The sequence below is a fragment of the Temnothorax americanus genome, unplaced genomic scaffold (genome assembly GCF_048541705.1).
Source record: "Temnothorax americanus isolate GAGA-0224 unplaced genomic scaffold, ASM4854170v1 Scaffold6, whole genome shotgun sequence".
In the NCBI taxonomy this organism is placed as follows: Eukaryota; Metazoa; Arthropoda; class Insecta; order Hymenoptera; family Formicidae; genus Temnothorax; species Temnothorax americanus.
In genome coordinates this window covers 6,085,795-6,108,733 of record NW_027509751.1, presented here as the reverse complement: position 1 = coordinate 6,108,733, position 22,939 = coordinate 6,085,795, and the positions used below count along the sequence as shown (strand labels likewise).

General features: G+C 34.7%; 1 long non-coding RNA gene across 1 annotated transcript in view; it reads right to left on the bottom strand.

The window, feature by feature from the left end:
• Positions 1-13,409, bottom strand: part of LOC143904988 (uncharacterized) — a 71,621-nt gene extending 58,212 nt beyond the window's left edge. Inside the window, exon 1 of the long non-coding RNA XR_013259089.1 lies at positions 13,200-13,409. This is a non-coding gene — a long non-coding RNA (uncharacterized LOC143904988). The remainder of the gene's footprint in view (positions 1-13,199) is intronic.
• Between the last annotated feature and the right edge of the window lie 9,530 nt (positions 13,410-22,939).

The window sequence follows — 22,939 nt, the reverse complement described above, 5'->3', positions numbered from 1 at the left end:
ACGAGTAGACACCCGCGTTGCCAATGTCTGGAACGTTCAATCTCTCGAAGACTTTTCCCTCAGGGGCGCATCTGTGTCACACTGTATCGCGGCTTGATCCTTTCGATAGGAATAATCGTTCGCGGAGGATATCCGTCCGAAGGGTGTTTGTAACTGGGGAGCGTTCGCAGACTTCGTTCTCGAGCTTTTAAAACGAAGGGGGGGTAAAAACTAACCGCGTTTTTTATCCGCATTAGTTTTTATCGCGTTTGGTCGATAATGCATCGTTATTCGATAACGCGAGACGTAGCGTCCGTTAGATTTCCGTCGGGTGTTATTGGCACACCAGCGGATTGAAACATTGGGCAGTTGCAGACAATTTCGCGTTCCAATTTCACGTAAACGGTTAAGCTTCACATTCGAAAGAATCCGTCCCTGGTACACGAGTATCTATCACTATTTTTAATATCAGCATTGCGATATTCGGTGTACTAGAGAACTAGTTAAACTAGAAATAAAGTCGATCTTGATGATAACAACATAGAGTTGAAATTTATATATTTTTATGTCGGATATATCTCCTCTTCTGTTCATCCGTCATGTCGGATCAATTTTCTGACAGTTACGTTCTTGCGAATATGTCGAACACGGTATCTTGGTTCCATAAAGCTGCACATTTTCGTTTTATCTTTAGACACGAATGAGTATAACGGAGTAATATTATTGGTACGACCTTGTAACACGACACGTGCGGTTAGTCTCTTGGTGATCGATCATGCATGTAATTAGGGTATAAACATCATGTCCGGATATTGACATTCTGGATGTACATGGTGCAAAAGCATCTTTTTTTAGGAGTAAAGAATATATAACGGAAAGCGACGACGTGTGTATAAAGCGTTTTATCTTTTATTTATTATCAGACGTGATTTCTTTTGGAGCACAAATTGATTGCTGTTTATGTAAACGTTCTTCTTTAATTGCTTGGAGCGTAAAAAATTTATTTTGGTCCAATTTACCGTTCTCTTTTCTTGGTCATTATACGCTTAAAGAATTCTTTATGTAACAGTTAAAAACTTAGGCGCATGTTAAATAGTCACAGAAAAATAATAAAAGGTTAAATTCTTGGGTTTTTTGTAGAAACGTGATGAATGGAAGTTGGGTGAAGTTTAGAAGAATAATATTTTTTAACAAGACAAACCACTTTTCTTTGCATTATTTTCTTGTCTATACAAACTCTTGAAAACTGGATCCTGAATGTCACGTCTTGAGAGTCGATTATTTTTACACATTCAGCCGAGATTTGTTTCTGCGCGGTTATTTTGATATCGCGACACGCAGATAACACGGCGCCGTTCGTCAAGTATGCGAAACTATCGGTTGGATATACGATTTACTTTCGATGGAAATCGAAGGATATCCGGATAGTGAGATGCATGATTTACCCGCCCGCGCGTTGAAGCAGGATCCTACTGTGTGTAAAATTGTTGCTTTTCTTGATGCAACTGCATTTTTGTGACGAACATGTCTCTTTTGAACACCTGCAGTAGTGTCGTTCATTTGGATTTTTTTTTGGACTCCCTTGCACTTTCGGTCTGTTTATAGTCGAACCCACTCAACTGTACAGTATTACAATATTTAAATATGTACGCGTACTAGTTTTAAAGCATATAAACGTGCAATATGTGCAAACATCAGGTTTTACAATATTTAGGCAATTCTCCATAAAATCATTGTATTTGAATTTATTCTGCTCCGACCTAAGGTCCCGACCTAGTCCGACCATAAGGCCCCGGGTATATTCGGTTTCCGTGGATCCGGTTATATACCCAGTGGATATATGTAATAAATTATATAATAGAATTGTATCCTAAGACTTGACAAGGAATCACTTGAATTATTCGAAGTAGTTTTGTTTTGAAAGTAATGTCCAAATGCACTTATATCTTAAAAATTTTAGTATTTTGAAATGAAACATTTTACAAAATATAATTGATGTTTTACACATTATTTGCATTGATTTAACCACCTAAATATTATACTTAACCCGTTAAACGATTGGATAAGACATTTCCCGGATGCGCAAAAATACCTGGAAGCGATTATATGCCTCAAGAACTCGGTGATCGGCAGCAACAGGCAAAAGGGTTCGGTTATAGCTCGGGGTGTGGTGCCTCGGCTCTTGCAACTGCTCGGAGACACGTCCGGTACCATCGGCGATCGTATACGATTAGAATTGGCTGTAACGTTGGATTCCCTAGCCAAGGGTACGGATCAACACGTACTAGCGCTTATAGACTTAGGTGTAGTATCGTTGTTTCTTCAAGTCTTGCTCTCTTCGCCGATCCCCGAGATCGTCGCGGACGGCAAGAGGAAAGTGCAGATTCTGCGTCTTTTCGATCGCAGAATGTGCGAATTTTGCATACTCAAATCTTTTGCTACTGATTTGAGTGCAGTGTCAATACGTGTGTCAAATTGTACACGCATTATGTGTGAACGTAGGAGTATTGGTTCCGGATTTCCACCCGCCATAGATCGTGTATTCTCGCGGCACATCGTGACATTATTACGGTTATCGTAATTCGAAAAGATCGTTGCATATACGATCATCATAAAATTTTAGGCTATTCGGGCTTCGCACTTCAAGATTTTAATTTATATTTTTCATCTTATGCATTAAATAGAAGGTTATTAATTATTTTTTACTTCAATCTTTTACTGCACGTGCTCAAGTAATCTTTTCCTTTTTTTTATTATTCATTATCTCATTATGTATAAATAATAAAGTGGCATCTATAATGCATTACTCTCTCAACTCTTTACTTCTGCTACTTTTAGCTTTTTTCTCTCTCTCCATAATTAAAACGTGATATATATAGGCAAAAAATAAATAATGCATTAAATTTAATTTTATCATTCCAGGTTTGGTGTGTCTAGTGATTTATCAATATTATATAAAATGATACATTTATGAAACTTCCTAATGTTCTGTATAATTCGCTATGTATAATTCATGTCATAGTGCGTGACCTAGTTCGGAACTGCAATACAGTATCGCGTCGTACGGTATGGTAGACATTCTTACAGTATGACAAGTACGTTAGTCATGAAGTAAGTGTGTGTCCTGCTGCACTATATAATGCACCGACGTATTTTCATGTATAACGGATATAACTCGTATATCACGCCTTTGATCATATGCATGGTTGTTATTACCGCTATGAGGTATCACGCAATCATGGAGATGAAATGAATGTGATTGAGCCGACCGTAATGTGCATGCGCGACTATAATTATACGTTTCCGTACGAGAGCTGCAAGCTCATCGCTATTCAAAATAGCAACAGATACTGGCATGCAAGAAGTTTACGTTCAGAAGTCATATCTCTCGCGTTAAAACGTACACCAATTTGCCTGTCACATGACCGCGGGCAAAGCTATAAAAAAATATTTTTTTGAATTTTAATTGATTTTTATGTTCTGTTGTTACAAAAAATTTTAGAATTTAACTTTTTATTATTTTTCTTTGAGCGATTATTGAAAAACATTGATTCTGATAGTAAAACAACGTTATCCTATAAAAGAACAAAATCGTGTTAACGGCTTATAAGTTGATAAGCATCTCGAACGAAACTGTATATACGGCAATTTGCAATATCTTCGTTGCGATATCTCAGCTTGCAGTTCTTCGTCGTTTAAAGAGTTTTTATTTTTTTCTCGGTGAGGAATTCAACTTGCAGATTGTCAGCCAAGTTCGTTCCTTTTCTTGATCACTGCGGGCGATGTGATGAGGAGAACCCGGAGAAAGTTATTTGATCCTTTCGCAATTCTGCTCGTAAACAAAGGAGAAACGTACCCTATAGCAGCCAGGGTCTCCGTTCATTCCGCCTTTGTGGCGCAGTTAGTTTGTAGATTCCGAGGAGTGACCTGAATATTTTTTGCATAATAGAAAAAGGCAGACTGAAAACACAAACAGTAAAGTAAAAACCATTAAAAAATAAATACACGGGGTTTAAAGTTTCTTGCATCGCTAGCGTATACGCAAATAAAGCGAATGTATAGCTTTTCGAGAGCATCGCGGGAATTTAATTGATAAATTTTGGAAGTTTAGAATTGAATAATATTATAGAATTGTTCGCACATTTTTTTAAATAAAAGTATGTTACATCTTTGCTTTTTTCTTTTCACATGTGCTTTATTCTTGTTTCTTAGTTGTCTTATATCTTTTCCGATTTCCGCTGATATTATTGGCGATACGTTGATACTTCTTTATTGTCTTTTACGGTCAGCTGCTTTTCACGTTGATGACGCGTTGCCTTAATACTGAAGGCAGACGACGATGTCATATGTTCGGCGGGTTAGCTTATTTCGTTTCCTTCGTCCGTTTCGCTCGAGCTCATTTAATAGACCTGTTTTGTAGATTCGTGTCATCAACTTCCCGTCGACTTCCCGTCGACCCTATACGCGACTCTTCAAACTAACGATTCGCAAAATGTATCGCGCCGGTAGAAGTATCTCCCCAAGAAAGCAGTTTTCTCGCAAAGAAAAGCGACGCTTCTGCTCGTTTATCATTCGCCTTATCCTGTAATGGGTACTTTTACTGCTCTCTCCCACAATTTACCTCGCGTAATTTAAAATATTTTATGAATCTATTGAAACTATCACTTGAAATTATCCGGTGTTACTTTGATGAGTCCGGTAAAATAAATAGAAAATTGATAAATGTTTACACACACATATATATAATGACTATAATGATATATATATATATATATATATATATATATATATTTACATAATAAATTTTGAACGTAATTCATTTGTTCCGCTTCCACATTTTAAGTACCCGTTTTCAGTATTTTTTTGTAATTAAACGAAGCAAAATGCGTAAAGATACGTACGCGTGCATTTCTCTGAAATTACTATTTCTTATTTCTGAGTAACGTTTTCGTTAGCATTCGTGTTGCAACGCGACTACGATGGTCGAGAAAGCTTTAACAGCGCGGATCTTCTTTAATCAACGCATAATTATTGCATAATTTTGGACCCGGGAAACTCTCTCGGATGTACTCCACCGTTGTAGAAAGACTCATAAATCAACCACCTAGAATTCTAAATGTAGAAATTTATGGAACAACAGAGGAGGAAAATGCGTTATGATGCTTTTGCACGATCGCTAACGTATTACACGCAAGAAACTGCTGACATCGACAAAGTATAATTTTAATCCAAATTCTACACGTTTTACCGTTAATTTAGAATAATTTATATATGATTAGATACGTAACTTTAGATAAGTAATATTTGATTTGAAATATGCAAATACGTCGATATAATTTCTTTTAATCTTTTAGAGAGGGGTAATTTGTTCATATATTATATATTTTCTAAAATTTTTTTTTGCGTAACATAATATCAATTGTATTGGAGATTGTTTAGCGATCGTGCGGAAAATACCGGCATTCTTTACACACTTTCTAAGTTCCTAGAACATGATAGAGTCTTGAAAAAGTTTCAAAATCTTTTGAAGAGTGTACGTTGATAGAGTGATCGTGAAATGCGTTCTACAGGTGGCAATATATACTTTAAAAAAGAATAGCAGCATAGTTTTCTCTGTTATCTCAGCTATCTTGTTGATTTGAATTTATTTTGGAACTATTTTTATTTAAAAGAAACTAGAAAGTTTTAATTTAAGCTTTTGATACGTCCGCGTCGTACAATAAACGTCAGTTTTTTTAAATATATGGAGACGCTATATGTGTCAATAATTTATGTCAAAATTCCGGTATTTTAAGCTATACTTCATATTGATAGCTATTTTTGTATCTAAGTATTACACGCGAATTCTTGCAATATACATATGGATCAAAGTAAGAATATCAAATCTGATGAACGCGGGCGTGTGAAGTTATACCACCTCTACTTTAAAATTTGATGGTTTTGATTTCCAGTTTCTTTTTGAAGAGTATATAGGAGTGTTTTTATGGTTATAAAAAGGGTTCCGGCGATTAACATTGTGAAAAAGGCGATTGAAAAATGGGGTGCTAACTTCACACCCAATTTCAAGACCGAATAATTCTAAATAGTTCATTTGTTCCAACGTTAGCAAAAGTAAGGGTGCTTATGTATTGAAAATGCTAGTACGTTCCTTTGACCAAAGGGAACTTTCTCCACGAGAACCCTCTATTCTCTTGTAAAATTCAGACCATAATCAAGGTGGGGACATCAAGGGCTCGAACTGACTCGAACCCGATTCCATGTCGCTGAAGCTAGCAGCGGGAGCTAGCAGCGGAACGTCCCGCGGACAGGGCCGAATATCATGTGGGTTTCTCAGGGGGTCCGAACGTATCGTAGGTTAATTATTATTAGCCGCTGGGCTTTTCTTAGATATTATTAATTAATGAAGATTAAATTCATCTATATATAAATATTTTTTACAATATTCAAACTGTATTTTCATCGGTTTGATATAAAAACATGTTTTAATTATTATAGATTATTCGATAAATAATTGTAGAACATAGCAAAGAACGATTTTCTCCAAATTTTTAGGGGATCACGTCCTTGTGACAACATAACGATTTAGAAGGTATTTGCAACAATCCGCGGTTCGCCTTAATTGTTATTAATTTTTTATTGATAAATTATTCAGCGGCGACCAAACGCAAAGAACGATTCTCTCCAAATTTTTATGGGATCACGTCCTTGTGATAACAAAACGATTTAGAAAGTATTTGCAACAATCCGCGGTTCCCCTTAATTGTTATTAATTTTTTATTGATAAATTATTCAGCGGCGACCAAACGCAAAGAACGATTCTCTCCAAATTTTTATGGGATCACGTCCTTGTGATAACAAAACGATTTAGAAAGTATTTGCAACAATCCGCGGTTCCCCTTAATTGTTATTAATTTTTTATTGATAAATTATTCAGCGGCGACCAAACGCAAAGAACGATTCTCTCCAAATTTTTATGGGATCACGTCCTTGTGATAACAAAACGATTTAGAAAGTATTTGTAACAATCCGCGGTTTCCCTTAATTGTTATTAATTTTTTATTGATAAATTATTCAGCGGCGACCAAACGCAAAAAACGATTCTCTCCAAATTTTTATGGGATCACGTCCTTGTGATAACAAAACGATTTAAAAAGTATTTGCAACAATCCGCGGTTCCCCTTAATTGTTATTAATTTTTTATTGATAAATTATTCAGCGGCGACCAAACGCAAAGAACGATTCTCTCCAAATTTTTAGGGGATCACGTCCTTGTGATAACAAAACGATTTAGAAAGTATTTGCAACAATCCGCGGTTCCCTTTAATTGTTATTAATTTTTTATTGATAAATTATTCAGCGGCGACCAAACGCAAAGAACGATTCTCTCCAAATTTTTATGGGATCACGTCCTTGTGATAACAAAACGATTTAGAAAGTATTTGCAACAATCCGCGGTTCCCCTTAATTGTTATTAATTTTTTATTGATAAATTATTCAGCGGCGACCAAACGCAAAGAACGATCCTCTCCAAATTTTTATGGGATCACGTCCTTGTGATAACAAAACGATTTAGAAAGTATTTGCAACAATCCGCGGTTCCCCTTAATTGTTATTAATTTATTATTGATAAATTATTCAGCGGCGACCAAACGCAAACAACGATTCTCTACAAATTTTTATGGGATCACGTCCTTGTGATAACAAAACGATTTAGAAAGTATTTGCAACAATCCGCGGTTTCCCTTAATTGTTAATAATTTTTTATTGATAAATTATTCAGCGGCGACCAAACGCAAAGAACGATTCTCTCCAAATTTTTAGGGGATCACGTCCTTGTGATAACAAAACGATTTATAAAGTATTTGCAACAATCCGCGGTTCCCTTTAATTGTTATTAATTTTTTATTGATAAATTATTCAGCGGCGACCAAACGCAAAGAACGATTCTCTCCAAATTTTTATGGGATCACGTCCTTGTGATAACAAAACGATTTAGAAAGTATTTGCAACAATCCGCGGTTTCCCTTAATTGTTATTAATTTTTTATTGATAAATTATTCAGCGGCGACCAAACGCAAAGAACGATTCTCTCCAAATTTTTATGGGATCACGTCCTTGTGATAACAAAACGATTTAGAAAGTATTTGCAACAATCCGCGGTTCCCCTTAATTGTTATTAATTTTTTATTGGTAAATTATTCAGCGGCGACCAAACGCAAAGAACGATTCTCTCCAAATTTTTATGGGATCACGTCCTTGTGATAACAAAACGATTTAGAAAGTATTTGCAACAATCCGCGGTTTCCCTTAATTGTTATTAATTTTTTATTGATAAATTATTCAGCGGCGACCAAACGCAAAGAACGATTCTCTCCAAATTTTTATGGGATCACGTCCTTGTGATAACAAAACGATTTAGAAAGTATTTGCAACAATCCGCGGTTCCCCTTAATTGTTATTAATTTTTTATTGATACATTATTCAGCGGCGACCAAACGCAAAGAACGATTCTCTCCAAATTTTTATGGGATCACGTCCTTGTGATAACAAAACGATTTAGAAAGTATTTGCAACAATCCGCGGTTCCCTTTAATTGTTATTAATTTTTTATTGATAAATTATTCAGCGGCGACCAAACGCAAAGAACGATTCTCTCCAAATTTTTAGGGGATCACGTCCTCGTGACAACAAAACGATTCAGCAAGTATTTGGGACAATCCGCGGTTTTCCTTAATTGTTATTAATTTTTTATTGATAAATTATTCAACGGCGACCAAACGCAAAAAACGATTCTCTCCAAATTTTTATGGGATCACGTCCTTGTGATAACAAAACGATTTAGAAAGTATTTGCAACAATCCGCGGTTCCCCTTAATTGTTATTAATTTTTTATTGATAAATTATTTTTACACAAATACTTTTACTTAGTTTATAGTATTCAAAGTCGTAGATATAACGGTCGATGCAAATAAATGATTTGTTTATTTGCAGTTAAGAGCGAGTAACAAATTCACAGGTTGCATATTCAGACAGGGCGCGGTCCATAGAATATTTTACTACTAAAAAAAGCCGAGCAACAAATTCTTTTACTTAGTTTATAGTCATCAAAGTCGTAGATAACTGTCGACGGGAAGATAAATAATTTGTTTATTACACTTAGGGGCAAGCAACAAAATTGCAAGTCGTATATTCTGACAAGGCATGGTCCATAAAATATTTTAATACTAGAAAGAGCCGAGAAACAAATTTTTTACTTAGTTTATAGTCATCAAAGTTGTAGATAACTGTCGACTATTTTTTATTCTTTAGGAATGTTGGCAATATTTCTTAATGAACAATTAACGCGTTTGAAGAAAGTAATTTACAATAAAATTGATAATTGCAAAAGAAGTCACCAGTATGATTTTACCAACAAAATTCGCGAATTAAAAGATATATATAACAATAAACTATTACGTAAAAAGAATTCAGTAGAAAAAAATTTTCAATGGAGAAAACCACTTGGAACAGTACCATTTGAATCTGTCGACGATTTTTTTAATTTTGATCAAGAATTAAAAGAAAATTAGGAAAAGCAGCGGGCACTTGTAAATAATAAAAAAAATGTACAATTATTGGAACTTTTATTGAGATAAATATTCTATTAACGTGTATTTAATTTTAGGACATATTTTTCAAAATCTTTACATGGAATGCCGTTTATGTAAAGCGGATATTGCAGCGATTTTAACAGAAATTATTTTTTAAAAACGTTCAGCTGCAATTTAGTGATGCAGATCGGATATTCGAAGAATTCTCAAAACTAAATTTCAGTAAAACCACGACTTGTATACACGTTTATATAGTAAATACATTCAAAATATATTTATACGATAGTTAATGTAATAATATGTAACTTTTTCAGATTATGTACATGAAAAATATGTGGATAGTGAAGAAAAAGTCCAAATCTTGTCCGCAGTAAGTACTCCTCTATATCAAGAGCTGGCGATAGGGAAAACGGCAGAAAGCAACGAGGTTGCCAATAATATAATATATCTAAAATAACAATAATATGACTCGAGATTGGGCCATTTGTTTATTCCTATCTGGGGAGCGCGCTGTAGCGTAGACGTACGCTCGATGCGTCGCTGAGAACAAGCGTTGAGACCTTCAAAAAGAGCTATTCCACTCGTTCGCAGCTCGATCCCAATATAGTCGATCCACGATCGTGAATCACGCCCGTAATTATTCGTCAGCACGTATATATACACGTTATTGCGCGAGAAATATCCTTGTTGCCTATCGGTTCGAATATTATAGGTCTCTATCAGAGGTCCGTCGAGCTTGAACTGATCTCGCAGGATCGTCGCATAGCACGCGAAATGTCGAATTCGGTAGCGACGCCGGTAGGCGGAAGCATATGGCCCGCGCATGATCCCGCTTTGTCCGGGACGCGTGTATATGCGTGATCGAAGTAAACGCTTTATATTTATTCGTGCGAAAATATCTAAACCTAACTTAAATTCCGGAGTAACGGCAAATCCGGAACAAACATTATTACATTACGTTTCATAGGGAAAATTATATATTATACATAATAAAATATATTCAGTAATTTTTCAATAACATTTCTCTCACTTTTCATCAATTTCATGGTACCTTCAGCAAAATTCCATCAGAGCCATCCGCTAAAAATATTATGAAATACTACTAATAAATAAACAAATTAATTATATTTATATAAGAAGAGCCGAGCAACAAATCTTATTACTTAGTTTATAGTCATCAAAGTCGTAGGTAACGGTCGTCGCGGAGATAAATAATTTGTTAATTTGCAGTTAAAAGCGAGCAACAAAATCACAGGTTGCATATTCTGATAGGGCACGGTCCATAGAATATTTTATTACCAAGAAGAGCCGAGCCACAAATTCTTATACTTAGTTTATAGTATTCAAAGTCGTAGATAACGGTCGATGCGAATAAATGATTTGTTTATTTGCAGTTAGGAGCGAGTAACAAATTCACAGGTTGCATATTCAGACAGGGCGCGGTCCATAGAATATTTCAATAGCAAAAAAAGCCGAGCATCAAATTCAGTTACTTAGTTTATAGTCATCAAAGTCGTAGGTAACGGTCGTCGCGGAGATAAATATTTTGTTAATTTGCAGTTAAAAGCGAGCAACAAAATCACAGGTTGCATATTCTGATAGGGCACGGTCCATAGAATATTTTATTACTAAGAAAAGCCGAGCCACAAATTCTTTTACTTAGTTTATAATCATCAAAGTCGTACGTAACGGTCGACGCGGAGATAAATGATTTGTTTATTTGCAGTTAGGAGCGAGTAACAAATTCACAGGTTGCATATTCTGACAGGGCGCGGTCCATAGAATATTTTAATAGCAAAAAGAGCCGAGCAACAAATTCTTTTACTTATAGTTTATAGTCATCAAAGTCGTAGATAACGCTCGTCGCGGAAATAAATAATTTGTTTATTAGGTACAGTTAGAGGCGAGCAACAAAATTGCAAGTTGCATATTCTGACAAGGCACGGCCCATAGAATATATTAATAATAATAAAAGCGGAGCAACAAATGCTTTTACTTAGTTTATGGTCATCAAAGTCGTAGGTAACGGTCGACGCGGAGATAAATTATCTGTTTATTTGCAGTTAAGAGCAAGTAACAAAATCACAAGTTGCATATGCTGATAGGACACGGTCCATAGAAAATTTAAAACCAAAAAGAGCCGAGCAGCAAATTCTTTTACTTATAGTTTATATTCATCAAAGTCGTATAGATAACGGTCGACGCGGAGATAAGTAATTTGTTTATTTGCAGTTAGGGACGAGCAACAAAATCATATGTTGCATATTCCGGTAGGGCACGGTCCATAAAATATTTAAATAACAATAAGACCCGAGCAACAAATTCCTTTACTTTTTAGCCATCCAAGTCGTATATAGATAACAGTCGAAGATGCAGTATTTATTAATGGCATTGTTTACAGAACTTTATATTTCCAAAATTTGTTTACGCTACCTTAAAACAACAAAAAACAACAAATTTTGGTGTATTGTTTTTTTGGATTTGAGCACTCTATATGTGTTTTTTAGTATGTGGTGGGGCTAGTACCTGTATCAAGCTGGCCTCCCCCCCCCATGCGAAAAAATATATATAGAGTGCTCAAATAGAAAAAAACGTTTATACCGGAATTTGTTGCTATTTTGTTGCTTTAAAGATAGCATAAAAACATTTTGGATATATAACGTTGTTTAAGATGTAGTCAGTATAGTGCTGTCTGTTATAAGTATTCGGATATACGTATTTTCTAAAAACGTTATATTTCAAAAATGTTTTCACGCTATATAGTAAGAACAAAAAGCAAGACATTCTGATGTATTTGTTTTTTGGGTTTGAGCACCCTATATAGGTTTTTTATTATGGGGGAGGAGGGCTAACTTGACGACAAGCTGCCCCTCCCCCCCATTTCGATATTAAAAATGTTGTATGTAAAATATCGTGCGTGCACCATGGGTCGAAGCTGTTTTTCAGATTCGTATGATTGCCGCCTGAACCGAAAACGAGGGCGGCAAACATCACACTCGTCCAAAAAACAAAGCTTTCTCCCCTTGGTGCACAATATACTATTCTTACAACCAACTCCTTATTGCATGATTGCTTTTGCAAGCAGGATATTTGTTGCTCAATACAGCCTTCCTGTTATTTCAAACCATTATCGAGATATTAATGATTCCAATTCCGTAATGCGAGTACACAGAATCAATTCCAGCGGTTGCTTGAATATTCTCGCAACGCGTGGGCATCCAATTAGTAGCTAATAATAGCAACTGTCTAAAGTTAATTCATTTAGCATGTTATTGTCAGTAACTTTCTAGGTAGGAATACTTCAACTATTTAAAGAAAACAATCAGTTCGTAACATTATGTAACTTCACAATAAAAAATATTTTTTTATAATAATTCAATTACACGCATTAGACCGAGTTAGCATAATATTACTTTTAAATATCAGATGCAATATATTAAGTTTCGAGGAGAAGTAATTTTAGAGTCAATATGTAATCTAATATATGATGAAATTTTCTAACATTGCGCAATACAAAGTATTAAGAATTAATATTAAACATGCAAGGAGATTGCTTTAGAAAAATTCTACAATCACTCAATAAACCGAACGCTCTCGAACATAGAGAAGTTCGCGTTTTTGCCTACTTACCAAAGAGAACACACTACTGGTACGGTCAAATGCCCAGCACACACAAACACTTGGAGTTACCCGAAAATAAAACTCAAGATTATCGAACGATGCTTGGGAAATCGACGATATACAAAAGACAGACGTGTCGAGGATCGAGGCACAAGCCGTTTGAAACGTCTGCGTTACAGCGTTACTACCGACTGACTGCCGACTGGTTTGGATGATATGTCCGCGGACTATAAGGTCGTGGCGAGCGCGTTATGTACTGCCAGGTAGATCGTGTACGTAAATATAAACGAAAATGTCCCGAGTAGCGTTCTTAGGCAAAAATTCATCGTCGTAGGCGCGGTGCGGCGTGCGGCGAGAGGTGGAAGCAAAAAACGATTCTCTCCAAATTTTTAGGGGATCACGTCCTCGTGACAACAAAACGATTTAGAAAGTGTTTGCAACAATCCGCGGTTCCCCTTAATTGTTATTAATTTTTTATTGATAATTTATTCTCTGGCGGTTGATAGCAAAGAACGATTCTCTCCAAATTTTTAGGAGATCACGTCCTTGTGACAACAAAACGATTTAAAAGGTATTTGCAACAATCCGCGGTTCTCCTTAATTGTTATTAATTTTTTATTGATAATTTATTCTCTGACGGTCGATAGCAAAGAACGATTCTCTCCAAATTTTTATGGGATCACGTCCTTGTGATAACAAAACGATTTAGAAAGTATTTGCAACAATCCGCGGTTCCCCTTAATTGTTATTAATTTTTTATTGATAATTATTCAGCGGCGACCAATTGCAAAGAACGATTCTTTCCAAATTTTTATGGGATTACGTCCTTGTGATAACAAAACGATTTAGAAGGTATTTGCAACAATCCGCGGTTCCCCTTAATTGTTATTAATTTTTTATTGATAATTTATTCTCTGGCGGTTGATAGCAAAGAACGATCTTTTTGTTATCACAAGGACGTCATCCCATAAAAATTTGGAGATAATCGTTCTTTGCGTTTGGTCGCCGCTGAATAATTTGTCAATAAAAAATTAATAACAATTAAGGGGAACCGCGGATTGTTGCAAATTCCTTCTAAATCGTTATATTGTCACAAGGACGTAATCTCCTAAAAATTTGGAGAGAATCGTTTTTTGCTGTCGACCGCCAGAGAATAAATTATTAATAAAAAATTAATAACAATTAAGGGGAACCGCGGATTGTTGCAAATACTTTCTAAATCGTTTTGTTATCACAAGGACGTGATCCTATAAAAATTTGGAGAGAATCGTTCTTTGCGTTTGGTCGCCGCTGAATAATTTATCAATAAAAAATTAATAACAATTAAGGGAAACCGCGGATTGTTGCAAATACTTTCTAAATCGTTTTGTTATCACAAGGACGTGATCCCATAAAAATTTGGAGAGAATCGTTCTTTGCGTTTGGTCGCCGCTGAATATATTATCAATAAAAAATTAATAACAATTAAGGGGAACCGCGGATTGTTGCAAATACTTTTTAAATCGTTTTGTTATCACAAGGACGTGATCCCATAAAAATTTGGAGAGAATCGTTCTTTGCGTTTGGTCGCCGCTGAATAATTTATCAATAAAAAATTAATAACAATTAAGGGAAACCGCGGATTGTTACAAATACTTTCTAAATCGTTTTGTTATCACAAGGACGTGATCCCATAAAAATTTGGAGAGAATCGTTCTTTGCGTTTGGTCGCCGCTGAATAATTTATCAATAAAAAATTAATAACAATTAAGGGGAACCGCGGATTGTTGCAAATACTTTCTAAATCGTTTTGTTATCACAAGGACGTGATCCCATAAAAATTTGGAGAGAATCGTTCTTTGCGTTTGGTCGCCGCTGAATAATTTATCAATAAAAAATTAATAACAATTAAGGGGAACCGCGGATTGTTGCAAATACTTTCTAAATCGTTTTGTTATCACAAGGACGTGATCCCATAAAAATTTGGAGAGAATCGTTCTTTGCGTTTGGTCGCCGCTGAATAATTTATCAATAAAAAATTAATAACAATTAAGGCGAACCGCGGATTGTTGCAAATACCTTCTAAATCGTTATGTTGTCACAAGGACGTGATCCCCTAAAAATTTGGAGAAAATCGTTCTTTGCTATGTTCTACAATTATTTATCGAATAATCTATAATAATTAAAACATGTTTTTATATCAAACCGATGAAAATACAGTTTGAATATTGTAAAAAATATTTATATATAGATGAATTTAATCTTCATTAATAAATAATATCTAAGAAAAGCCCAGCGGCTAATAATAATTAACCTACGATATAGTCAGTTCTTATATTAAAAACTGTTTTAAGTACACCTTTGTTTGTGTGCAACTTTTAACGTAATTAAATTAATTTTATAGTCCATTAACTTCAACTAAACACTTAGTTTAAAAAAATTAAATATATCCCGTGTAGAAAATTGTTAAGCCAACCTTAAATAAGCTTCGGGGCCTTTAAGGGCTTAAACGTGGGTTCTCTATATAATAAGGATTTCTACATTATTCTTAGTCTAGGTCCCAGTAGGGCGATATCAGTTTTGAGTAGCTCAATTAATGTGTGGCCTGAATAAGGAAACCCAATAAGGGCCTTGGTGGGACTTGATCAAGGTAGCGATTATTAAAATAGAGATTATATTTATTTTAAAACTTATAGTCGGGATTTCGATATAGAAAAGAAACATCTAAATAAATTGAAAACTCTTCAAGGTTATTTCGATCAACGTAAAACAATTTTAATTCTTCATACATTAAAAAAATGTTTCGCAATGTGTTTAAACAATTCGAAAGACTGGGATGGAAGACGCAAGATAAGTTATAGCTCATTTGATTTCTTTCAAAAAGTTCTAGAGTTCCTGATAAGTAAAAAATTGCAACATTTTAAAATTGTTTTAAAAAATCATCAAAAGTTACGCAAATGACATTCACGGCAGACCTTCGAAGTCAAATATCTTTTTAACTAGTGACCGGATCGATTTTGATCGTAGAAATTATCTCAGAATGCTTAGAGTTCTACCTAAAATTCTTATCAGAACACCTGAAACTAAAAAAAAAAAAAAATACGGATTTAGTCGAATTTCACGCGTTGCATCCTCGAAATCGAATATCTTTTTAACTAGCCATTAAGAAGTTAATATATTATGTCTTGCTCAATATTTACAAATTAATTAGATCTAAAAATAAAATAATTTTTTTCCGCACGAGCCGAAATAATTAATAAGATTTTTTTTTATTATACGCAAAATAGGCGCCAAGTACACTTTTACAGTCCAATTAATGATACGCGAGATTCACTTACGTGTACAAGTTAAACGCCTATTATTTTCTATTTTGTATACATTGAGTATAATTATATATTTATTTGGAGGGGTAAAAGCCATAGGGGTGTGTCAAATTTTTTAAAGTATTGACTTACATCACTATAGCTTTTATCCCTCTATTTAAAGGCGCACATTATGTCATTGGTTGAAGTTCGGTCGAATTTGTTTGGTCGAAACGGTCATTTACTGTAAGTTTTAACACGATATCATGTACACGGTTTAACATGAAAACGTGAGCTTGTGTTATCGCAGAGAGAAAAAAAAGACTAAATATCTCGAGATTCCCCGTGTACATGGATTTTTACGTAAATTTAACATTGTAATGATTTGACGCATTTTTATCTTTCGATATCTTCTTTCTATATTTGTAAAGGATGTACAGAAGAGAATGGTGTATAGATTAAGGGCGTACATTTCCATGATGCGTGAGTAAGAAACTCTGATGCGTGAATAAGGCTCTAGCTTTCGTTTGCGCTTCACAAAATCGAATTTTGTACCCGTACTATTATTATCTATAATTTCTGCGTGGCTGACGTTACTTTGTACTTGTGAATAAATTGCATGTTATTATTTTTTAATTCTAGGCACAGTATAAGTAGATACAGCATGTTCATTGCACTCAGGCCAAAACCCGTGAAATAATGGTTTGCACATTTAACAATATGGCGGTCAATAAAATGGAGAAGGAGAAAGATCGTATGTCTGTCCTTCTCCGCGAGCGATGGAGAAGGACAGACATACGATTTCCACACAACATCATGGCGGACTACTTCACTTTAGATCGAAGGCGCCGACACGGAATGGACTTACTGTATCTACTTATACCGTACCCTTAGGTATACACAGTCTTATCTTGCCTATTATACATTGTGCGGTTTCGGAGATTTTATCAACATTTGTCATCGTAACTTCAGCAAAAATGGATTTCCATTTATTTATTAATGAATTTATTTTGTTAATCGATCGAGAATTGATTAAGGAATAATGTACAAAAGTCGATAGAATTAAAGAGTTCGGAGATATACGAGTATAAAAAGAAAAGAATATATGGGACAAAAGTCCAGAAATGTGAAAAAGGGAAGGGCTGGGGTCTTAGAGACTGTGTATACCTAGGGTTAACAAGCAGCACTGCGTTGCTGCATTCTCAATGCTGCATATAGCAAGGAAGAAATCTAATTTATATTTTTATTTAAAAAATCATAATATATGTATGTATGTATGTATACATGTATACATGTACATATATAGTACACGGAAAGAATGGTTTTGCTGAAGTATATCTAATAATTACTGGATACAGATCTGAAAATAATATAATTTTGTTCGACTATTAAAATAATTATGTAGAAAACTTGAACTGATTGCTTATAAAATGATAAATTTTTTTTACAACATTATCATATTTCAGCGACTTACTATAATTAATTATTTTGATGATGCAACAAAATTATTAGATACTTTAAATTATTAGATGCAAAATTTTTAGATATTTCAGCAAAACTGTTCTTTTCGTGTACATATTTTCGCAAATAAGTGCAAGGAATTTTATATATTACCTCAAAAAATATGATTTTAGGTTTAGCGTAATTCTCTAAATCTTAGAGGATTTTGTTCTTATGAATGGCCTCAAGCGGAATTCTCTAAAATCAAGAGGAAAATATTCTAAGCACAATTGTAGAGGAATTTCGTCTTGCATCTACAATCTTGCTCTTCTTAATATTATTTTTCTTTTGTATATAGATTATATTCAGTTTCAAGTAAACATATTCCTCTTAATACAAGAGGAAAACTGTTAGAATAATATGTAATAGATTTTTGATGAATAGTCCACTTTATTAACAGAGGAATACTCTTTCTGTAAAAGTTTTTGCTTAGAATATGGGGGATTACAGGAAACAATTTGTAAATAGAATACTTTTTTTGGGTGATGTACTAGTAAAACATTTAGCGGTTCATGTACCATTACTATAATATATCCGCCTGAATCAGTTTTATTATCAAATTCCATTTTAGGTGATATGTCTGATAATTAGAATCTCGACATCTATGTTTTATTATCATTCTATAGATACGTTTATAATACATTGTAAGTTTGAAATTTTTCATAATTTAGTGAATAAAATTACGTATGAATTTACAATCGTCCACAATGGTATTTAAAGGGGTGAAACGTTTTGAAGACTCGACCGTTGAATTTTAGTCTAGGGATGAGAAATCAGTGGAATTTATGGTAAAACAAGAACAGTATGTTATATCAAAAGAATTGTTATACGCTAGTACAGTAACTATTATAAGAATATATATTTTACACATGAAGGAAAGGAGAAAGTTATGACAAATGGATTAACACCGTGTAATAAGTTAGTATTTATTTAACTGGTTCAGTAGATTAGATTAGTGTGATTATGGCATTTAAAATTATCATGTGAACATTATTTGTCACGCTATATTACTTTTTGTGAATCGTGGCAGAAAGGTAAAAATACACAACGGGTAAAAATACTTAAATAAATGTTTCATTCTTCTTTGTGCAGCATGAAATCTTACTTTATCACGAGAAAAATCATTCGTCTCTTCTGACAGTAGAACAAAAAAATACGATTTTTTGTTGTGATTACTGCTTTAAATAGAAGCTTCAATGATTTCGGAAAAAACCACAGTGAGGTTGAAAACAACAATATTAAGCGCGAATATGCGTATTGTAAGAGAAAAGAGCTCCAGTTACCAAGCCTATTAAAGCAAGTGATTATTTTTCACTTTAGCCGGGGAGTCGAAGTTGGCCTTGCCTTGCAACGTGGGAGAAGCGGACGAGATTCCCGCCACCGATGCGAGTCGATCCCCGGCGCCGGGCATGCTTAAAACGCAATGCTTGTGCTTTGCGTTTGACACAGATGAATATCCATTCACGAATAGCTTACTACTATTTATTTTTATTTTAATTTGACACGGCTACTGGGGGCAAGTCTCGTCGAGACGTGGACGTATATTCGGACGTGTTTTGTTCTGAATAATTTTTGAAGATTGTTGATGCAATCAATGCCGAGATTGGATCGAATCTTTTGAGTCTGTACTTATTATTTTCGACTTTTTGGTCGTTAAGTGATGCCGAGGGGAATTAGGTGCCATAAAATTTACAAAGAAGAAAAAGAAGAAGGCTACTGGGGTTCACAGGAGCTATTTGTGCGTCAAGAGGCGAAAGTTTCTATACCCGATAACTGGCGTCTAGTCTCGAGGGTCAGCTACGCGCTCACTGGATGTCTCCGCACTGACCGAGTCACCACTCTCGCATCGTGCACGCAGTGTCCGGACCATCCGAGAACTTGGGCGTGAAGATTCATTCTTCGACTTTTTCATATTTACTGCCTGTTGGGGAGCAAACGGATTGGCAGCTGAGAGCTCCCCAGATAACCGTGCTCTTTCTTGGCCGCACAATTCACCATGGACAGCGGTACTTGAGCCCGTATCAACTATAGGTTCTTAGAAGGGGCGCTCAGATCGCCATTGATGCTATTTGGTTACTGCAGAGTGCACCAGCCAGCTGACATCAGATTTTGCGACTGAGCCGTACTGAATCGGAACAGCCCCATTGCGACGTTCCAGCGAGACCACTGGGAGGTGGGCGCATGACTTGACTGGGAGAGGCTATACATCGCATCACCAGACCAGCGTAACTGACTCTGATCCTAGGCTTAAAGAGAGTCGTGCAGAGAATCATGGGCCTAACAGTGCGGGCACTGTTGTATTGTATCAGGGGAGTCAGAGTGCTTGCACCAGCGTAATTTTCGATTCTAACACGAACCCGCTATTTTTTTCGCGCTTTTTTCTGCCACAATTCACAAAAGGTACACGCTGAAAAGGATTAGCAACTGGAGCTAAAACTTAGCTGTGACAGCTAAGATGTGTCACTATTCTAGGGTAGGGACAGCTAATGTTGTTGCTGTTCCAGCTAAATTTATTCGCTATTTAAACTTAGCTACTATAGCATCAAATTTTTGCTACAACAGATCAAATGTCGCTTAGCTGAATTAGCTACTTTATTCCTAGCTAATTCATTTTTTGCTGCAGGAACTAAATAATCTTCACTATGACTCCTAAGATTTTTAGTTATAAGGATAGCTAATTTATCCCTAGCTAATTCATTTTTTGCTGCAGGAACTAAATAATCTTCACTATGACTCCTAAGATTTTTAGTTATAAGGATAGCTAATTTATCCCTAGCTAATTCATTTTTTGCTGCAGGAACTAAATAATCTTCACTATGACTCCTAAGATTTTTAGTTATAAGGATAGCTAATTTATCCCTAGCTAATTTATTTTTTGCTGCAGGAACTAAATAATGTTCACTATGAGTCCTAAGATTTTTAGCTACAAGGATACGATCTTAGCTGCTAATGCAAATGCAAAGTAATTTTTGCTGTCTTAAGGACGTTCACCGGTCCTTATATATACTATAGAAAATCGAAATTTTACAGATTTTCTTGAAACTGTGAATATACGTTAATTTCGATGTGCTTTATGCGTGGTATAAATTTTAGTATCTCTTGCGGTATAAAAATCGAAATACTGAGCCTCCAAAGTTTCAATTTTTAACAAAATTTAGTAAGGGTTGAAACTTTGAGGCTCAGTATCTTGATTTTTTCTACAAAGAGGTACTGAAATGTATGCCACGCATAAAGCACACCTAAATTAACTTATATTCACAGTTTCAAAAAAATCTATAGAAAATTGATTTTCTCTATAGTATAAGAACCGGTGAACGTCCTTAACTATTAATTTTACCAGAAAAGCAATGCTATACTAGCTCCAGGATCTCATAGTTAGAACTTGTTGTATATTACAGGATGTCCGAAGGGAAGGGAAGGTGTTGATACTAATCAGATAGTCATTTTCGAATTTGTGATATGTTCTTGATTAAAATTTAACCTATATAATCATTATCTGTTGTATGTAAAAGAAGGAAAGTCTACTAGTTTTTAATGGGTTTGTAAATAATAAGTTAGACTAAAATTGTGTATATCCGCAAATTCCATTTATACCTTTTAAATTATTAATTATGATCAAGAAATAGACGAAAAATAAACAATATAATCAAATAAGCATAATGCATTAGCTTATTTAATATTGTTCACATAAGCTAATGCATTAGCTTATTTTAAGTTATTATTATACAAACAATTGTTATGTTTTATTTAGATTCATAAAAACTGCAGACTTTCTTGATTTTCAATCACAAATTTTTGTTTTTTTATATTGATTTAATATATTTATTTAAGTCATTTAAGAACTCAAACAATTTTATTAGATCTATTTATTCTTACAGCTTATGGTGACCAAAAAACAACATTTTTTAACATCTATAATACTTCAAAACAATATATTGTTCTCCATTTGCCATTTTGTACACATGAAGTGGCTGATAATCAGTAAGTTCACTAGCCTTGATGCAAAACCACTTATTATCTTTTTCATTAGTCTCCTACTTTCGTACCCCCTGACATGGAGATTGAGTCCTATATTAACTTATAGGTGGAGCATACAAACAAAGGTTCACTTTCATGTAACAAAATGACTTTTATGTGTGCAAACGTAAGTCTCCAGAAATATCTACCCCAACAATAAGAGCAAATCCAAGCTTGTATCGAAAACTTTTCCATTCTATCCATTTTAAACATAAATGTTCAGAATTTCTTTTAAAAGAATCAGGAAGCTAGGACTTAAAAAATGAATACTGAGGAAGTTCGGAAAGATCTACAATGTCCCCTGGACCAGTTATAAGACAAGGAAAAATACTGGGATTTTAATATAAATCTGTAACACAAAGCAAGAGTTGAAATTTTTGTGGTGGCAAGAGACAAAAGGAGGGTCTTTTACTTGACTGTGACTGACCAGTTACTATTATGCTTTTAATCGTTTATGCCATTAGATTCAAAAGCCATACAAGACCATTTGCCAAATGGCCCCAACCCAATAATTGAAAATCAATTAGAGTACATGCAAAAAGAAAATGATGTCTTTTTGGGTTTTAATCGGTCTCCAAGTAATTCTAAGGTATAATTCATTGTGTCTTTTACTAAAACTTGTAGTTCAGAACATGTATCCATATCCGATGTGGAAGTTTTTTTTTGCCCCTTGAAGCCCAATTATGTTGAAAAACTATCATGTTAATCAAAGATACAACTTCCCAGAATTTAATCATTTTCTTCGATTTACCCTCAACCCACAAAATTCCAAAACAAACGCCACAAATTAGGCATCCTCTCACTTGCTGTCATTTTGAGTTTATTTTTGCCCTAACCATTTTCAGGAGTTTCTGCAAGGTGTGGTTTAAAAACCATAATCAAACATATACATTCTGTGATTAAGCATTTCTAAAAATAAAGGATCAAGTGAATGAAATAAAACTGTTGAGA